General features: G+C 39.1%; 1 pseudogene; it reads right to left on the bottom strand.

Annotated features, from left to right (window-relative positions):
* Positions 1-488: 488 nt before the first annotated feature.
* Positions 489-6,420, bottom strand: LOC100671002 (olfactory receptor 4C15-like; annotated as a pseudogene).
* Positions 6,421-6,807: the final 387 nt, after the last annotated feature.

The raw sequence follows: 6,807 nt of genomic DNA, 5'->3' as shown, positions 1-6,807 counted from the left end.
TGTCCTATAGGGTCGCTATGAGTCAGAATCAGCTTGATGGCAATGGGTTTTTTGGGTTTTATTATGCATTACTTCATATATTTCCACAAACCTTACTAATATCATTATCATCTTTAAAAATGAGGCACTGAGAATCAGAAAGGTGATGTAAGTAGTCCAAGTGTTCACATCATTGTTAGACCTATGCACTAAATTGGTAGTATGATCCCAACACTCACACTTGTAAGCACTACATCACATTTTGAAACCCCCTCAGAAAATGCAAAAATGTGAATTATACATCTCACCAATTCCTTGAAAATTGTTAACAGTTCCTTGAAAATTCTGTGATGGCAATCTCCTATTCTTTATCAAGAAAAGTCCATTCAGTGGCCGGATAAAATGTAAAGGTTGTTTCCAAGTCTTGTTTCTACATCTAAAGCAGACAGAGAAAGAGCCTCACAAGCACTCCAGGTAGAGGATATTGCCCACTGCTTCTCAAGTGCTACTTTCAACATGGTCTCAAGGAACAAAAAATAAAGAAGGAAAATTTCCTTCTTTAGTTCCAAGTGGAATTTAAAGAGATTTCCCTGAGAGGACAAGAAGCTGTAGAACAGCCTCTCATTTGTCCCCTGCGGTTTGAAAATTTTCCATCAGTATGATTCTTGAAGACATGGTTTTATGTGGTTTGACTTGCTTAAGTGTTTGCAAAACTTTTATGGCCCTGACCACTCAAGTTATTTTTTCTCATTCCTTCTTCTTTTTTAAACTGTTCCCAAGTTTCTATTTGAAGGTACACAAATTTCCCTTCACATTCAGGAATGAAACCTATGTATGCTGGGATGGAAACTACTTTGGGTTAAGGACAGGACATCCAGAAAGAAGCTCAATAAAGACACGGAAGATCTAAAGGCCACAATCAACCAACTTGACCTCATAGACACTCCACCCAACGGCAACCAAATATACTTTCTTTTCTAGTGCTCATGGAGCATTCTCTAGAGTAGACCACATATTAGGTCACAAAGCAAGCCTTAGCAGAATCCAAAACATTGAAATATTATGAACCATCTTCTCTGAACCTAAGGCCATAAAAGTGGAAATCAATAACAGGAAAAGCTGGGAAAAGAAATCAAATACTTGGAAACTGAGCTATACCCTGCTCAAAAAAGACTGGAGTATAGAAGACTTTAAGGATGGAATAAAGAAATTCATAGAATCCAATGAGAATGAAAACACTTCCTATCAGAAACTTTGGGACACAGCAAAAGCGGTGCTCAGAGGCCAATTGAGATCAATAAAAGCACACGTCCAAAAAGAAGAAAGGGCAAAAAATCAAAAAATTATCCCTATAACTTGAACAAAGAGAAAGAGAGCAAAAAAAGAAACCCACAGGCACCAGAAGAAAACAAATAATAAAAATCAGAGCTGAACTAAATGAAATAGAAAACAAAAACAATCAAAAGAACTAACAAGACCAAAAGCTGTTTTTTTGAAAAAATCAACAAAATTGATAAACCACTGGCCAAACTGACAAAAGAAAAACAGGAGAGGAAGAAAATAACCTGAAGAAGAAATGAGATGGGCGATATTACAACAGACCCAACTGGAATTAAAAGAATCTTATCAGATTACTATGAAAAACTACACTCAAATTTGAAAACCTCAAAGAAATGGATGAATTCCTAGAAACACACTACCTATCTAAACTAACACAAACAGAGGTAGAACAACTAAATAGACCCATAACAAAAGAAGAGATTGAAAAGGTGATCAAAAAACTCCCAATAAAAAAAGCCCTGGTCCAGATGGCTTCACTGCAGAGTTCTACCAAACTTTCAGAGAAGAGTTAACACCACTGCTACTAAAGGTATTTCAGAGCATAGAAAAGGATGGAATACTACCAATCTCATTCTATGAAGTTACTATATCCCAGATACCAAAACTAGGTAAAGACACCACAAGAAAAGAAAATTATAGACCTATATCCCTCATGACTGTAGATGCTAAAATCTTCAACAAAATCCTAACCATTAGAATTCAACAACATATCAAAAAAATAATTCACCACGACCAAGTGGGATTCATATGGTTCAACATTAGAAAAACAATTAATGTAATCCACCACATAAATAAAACAAAAGACAAGAATCACATGATTTTATCAATTGATGAAAAAAAGGCATTTGACAAAGTTCAACACTCATTCATGATAAAAACTCTCAGCAAAATAGGAATAGAAGGAGAATTCCTCAACATAATTAAGGGCATTTATACAAAGCCAACATCCAACATCACCCTAAATGGAGAGAGCCTGAAAACATTCCCACTGAGATCAGGAACCAGACAAGGTTACCCTTTATCACCACTTTTATTCAACATTGTGCTGGAAGTCCTAGCCAGAGCAATTAGGCTAGATAAAGAAATAAAGGGCATCCAGATTGGCAAGGAAGAAGTCAAAGTATCTCTATTTGCAGATGACATGATCTTATACACAGAAAACCCTAAGGAACCCTCCAGAAAAGTATTAAAACTAATAGAAGAGTTCAGCAGAGTATCGGGATACAAGATAAACACAAAAATCAGTTGGGTTCCTCTACACCAACAAAAAGAACATCGAAGAGGAAATCACCAAATCAATGCCAATTACAGTACCCCCAAGAAGATAAAATACTTAGGAATAAATCTTACCAGAGATGTAAAAGACTGATATGATACCAAGAAAACTACAGTACACTTCTGCAAGGAACCAAAAGAGACCTACATAAGTGGAAGAACATACCTTGCTCTTGGATAGGAGTACTTAACACTATAAAAATGTCTATTCTACCAAAAGCGATCTATATATTTAATGCAATTCCAATCCAAATCCCAAGGGCATTCTTTGATGAGATGGACAAACAAATCACCGAATACATATGGAAGGGAAAGAGGCCCCAGATAAATAAGGCATTACTGAAAAAGAAGAGCAAAGTAGGAGGCCTGACTTTATCTGAGTTTAGAACCTATTATACCACCACAGTAGTCAAAACAGCGTGGTACTGGTACAACAACAGATACATGGGCTAACAGAACAGAATTGAGAATCCAGACATAAATCCATCCACATACAAACAGTTGATATTTGTCAAAGGCCCGCAAGCAGGTAAATGGGGAAAAGATAGTCTTTTTAACAAATGGTGCTGGCATAACTGGATATCTATCTGCAAAAAAATGAAACAAGACCCATACCTCACTCCATGCACAAAAACTAACTCAAAATGGATCAAAGACCTAAATATAAAATCTAAAATGATAAAGATCATGGAAGAAAAAATAGGGACAATGTTAGGAGCCCTAATATATGGCATAAACAGTATACAGAACATTATAAGGAATGTAGAAGAAAAACTAGATAACTGGGAGCTCCTAAAAATCAAACACTTATGCTCATCCAAAGACTTCACCAAAAGAATAAAAAGACTATGTACAGACTGGGAAAAAGTTTTTAGCTATGACATTTCTGATCAGTGCCTGATCTCTAAAATCTACATGATACTGCAGAACTCAGCTACAAGAAGACAACTAACCCAATTAAAAAATGGGCAAAAGATATGAATAGACACTTCACTAAAGAAGACATTCAGGTAGCTAACAGATATATGAGGAAATGTTCACGATCATTAGCCATTAGAGAAATGCAGATCAAAACTACCATGAGATTTCATCTCACTCCAACAAGGCTCGCATTATTCCAAAAAACACAAAAGAATAAATGCTGGAGAGGCTGTGGAGAGATTGGAACACTTCTACACTGCTGGTGGGAATGTAAAATGGTACAACCACTTTGGAAATCGATTTGGCACTTCCTTAAAAAGCCAGAAATAGAACTACCATATGATCCAGCAGTCCCACTCCTTGGAATATATCCTAGAGAAATAAGAGCCTTTACAAGAACAGATATATGCACACCCATGTTTATTGCAGCTCTGTTTACTATAGCAAAAAGATGGAAGCAACCAAGGTGCCCATCAATAGATGAATGGATAAATAAATTATGGTATATTCACACAATGGAATACTACGCTTTGATAAAGAACAGTGAGGAATCTGTGAAACATTTCATAACATGGAGGAACCTGGAAGGCATTATGCTGAGTGAAATGAGTCAGTTGCAAAAGGACAAATCTTGTATAAGACCACTATTATAAGAGCTTGACAAATAGTTTAAACTGAGAACACATTCTTTTGTGGTTACGAGAGGGGGAGGGAGGGAGGGTGGGAGAGGTGTATTCACTAATTAGATCGTAGATAAGAACTACTTTAGGTGAAGGGAATGACAGCACACAATACAGGGGAGGTCAGTACAATTGGATTAAACCAAAAGCAAAGAAGTTTCCTGAACAAACTGAATGCTTCGAAGGCCAGCATAGCAAGGGCAGGGGTCTGGGGACCATGGTTTCAGGTGACATCTAAGTCTATTGGCATAATAAAATCTATTAAGAAAACATTCTCCATCCCACTTTGAAGAGTGGCGTCTGGGGTCTTAAACGCTAGCAAGCAGCCATCTAAGATGCATCAATTGGTCTCAACCCACCTGGATCAAAGGAGAATGAAGAACACCAAGGACATAAGGTGATTATGAGCCCAAGAGACAGAAAGGGCCACATGAACCAGCGACTACATCATCCTGAGACCAGAAGAACTAGATGGTGCCCAGCTACAACTGATGACTGCCCTGACAGGGAACACAACAGAAAAACTCTGAGAGAGCAGGAGAGCAGTGGGATGCAGACCCCAAATTCTCATAAAAAATCCAGACTTAATGGTCTGACTGAGACTAGAAGGACACTGGTGGTCATGGCCCCCAGACCTGTTGGCCCAGGACATGAACCATTCTTGAAGCCAACTCTTCAGACATGGATTGGACTGGACAATGGGTTGGAGAGGGATGCTGGTGAGGAGTGAGTTTCTTGGATCAGGTGGACCCTTGAGACTATGTTGTCTTCTCCTTCCTGGAGGGGAGATGAGAGGGTGGAGGGGGTTAGAAGCTGGCGAAATGGACACGAAAAGAGAGAGTGGAGGGAGAGCGTGGGCTGCCTCATTAGGGGGAGAGTAATTGGGAGTGTGTAGCAAGGTGTGTATGGGTTTTTGTGTGAGAGACTGACTTGATTTCTAAACTTTCACTGAAATCACAATAAAAATTATTAAAAAAAAAGAACTGCCAAAAAAAAAAAAAAAAATTGGCTCTCCTTAGCTGCCAACTCTGAGATGATGAGTAATCTGAGAATGCAAAGAGCATTTTCAGACCTCCACGTCAGTGTTTTTGTGTTGCATTACATTTCCTTCTGTCTTACAAGGTCCATTCCCTACAAAGTTCTTGTCTGAGCCCATTTTGATTTCTTTCTTCTGCAAGCTTTAAGTTGTTATGTTTAGTGTTTTATTTTTAATTAAAAACCACCACCAGTTTGGTCCACAACTTCCTCATGGCATTTTTCACTTCCTTATTCCTGAAAGTGTAAATCACAGGATTGAGCAGGGGAGTTACAATGGTGTAAAATATGCCCACCATCTTATCGAAGGAAAAAGCAGATGGAGGTCGGGCATATAGAAATATGCATGGGACAAAGAATAAAACCACAACAGAAATGTGAGATCCACAGGTGGCAAGAGCTTTCCTCTGGCCTTCAGAGCTATGTGTTCTTAGTGAGAACAAGATGACACAATAGGAGATAAGCAACAAGGAGAAATTTATGATGCAGATAAACCCACTATTGGCAACCACCAAAAGGCCAAGTATGTGAGTGTCAGTGCAGGCAAGCTCCAGTAATGGGTACAAATCACATAGGAAGTGATTGATGACATTGGGGCCACAGAAAGGCAGCTGGAAAGTAAAGAGAATTTGTACCACAGAATGCAAGAAGCCTCCTGTCCAGGCTACCCCATCAGGATACCACAGAGCCTCCAGTTCATGATAGAGAGGTAGCGCAATGGCTTGCAAATGGCCACATAGCGGTCACAGGCCATTGCGGTGAGAATAATCATTTCAGCACCAGCAAATAAATGTTCAGCAAAGAGCTGGGTCATGCAGCCCTCGGAGGAGATGGTTTTCCTCTCGTGGAGTGAGTCTACAATCATCTTTGGGGCGAATGCAGAGGAATAGCACGCATCCAGGAAGGACAGAAAGGCCTGAAAGAGGTACATGGGGGAGCCCAGGAGTGCTGGGCTGCTGATAATGTTTACCACAATCAGCAAATTGCCCCCAACAGTTGTAATGTAGGAGAACAAAAATATAACAAATCCTGTTTTTTGAACATTTGGATTCTGTGAAAGCCCCAAGAGGACAAACTCCGTTACAAAGCTTTGATTTTGCATGATGTCAGAGGAAAAGGTGGAAGCTACCACAGTGACCTTGAAGAGTCTGAAATTATGAGAAAGAGATATTTGTCTCAGAATAGTACATGGTATTAACTAGTCATCAACAGGTTGGTGCATCCATAAGCAAAGTTATTTTAAGTGCTTCTATTTTTGCTGAGAATATGAAATTAGAAATTTCTTGAAGGTAGTAGTGAGACATCAGGCAGAACTGAGGTTAAATACTTTAAAAAAGAGCTTCAGTATGAGGGAAGGGAAACATATGTGGTAGGGATGACAATTTTTTTTTTTTTTAATCTAGGTGCTGACTCTGATTAGTCCATATTGGCTACCGAAAATAACTTGTTGAGAAGGAGTCTGAAACACATCGAGGCCCTGAAGAAAGGAGGACCATAATGTCTCACTCTTGCCCGTTACTGGCATGGCAAGGGAACAAGCATGACTTGCCCAGGAAATGCGTCTCTCACCTGAAGA

The sequence above is a fragment of the Loxodonta africana genome, chromosome 7 (assembly GCF_030014295.1).
Source record: "Loxodonta africana isolate mLoxAfr1 chromosome 7, mLoxAfr1.hap2, whole genome shotgun sequence".
Lineage (NCBI taxonomy): Eukaryota > Metazoa > Chordata > Mammalia > Proboscidea > Elephantidae > Loxodonta > Loxodonta africana.
The sequence above is the reverse complement of the archived record's forward strand: the minus strand, read 5'-3'. Positions and strand labels throughout refer to the sequence as shown.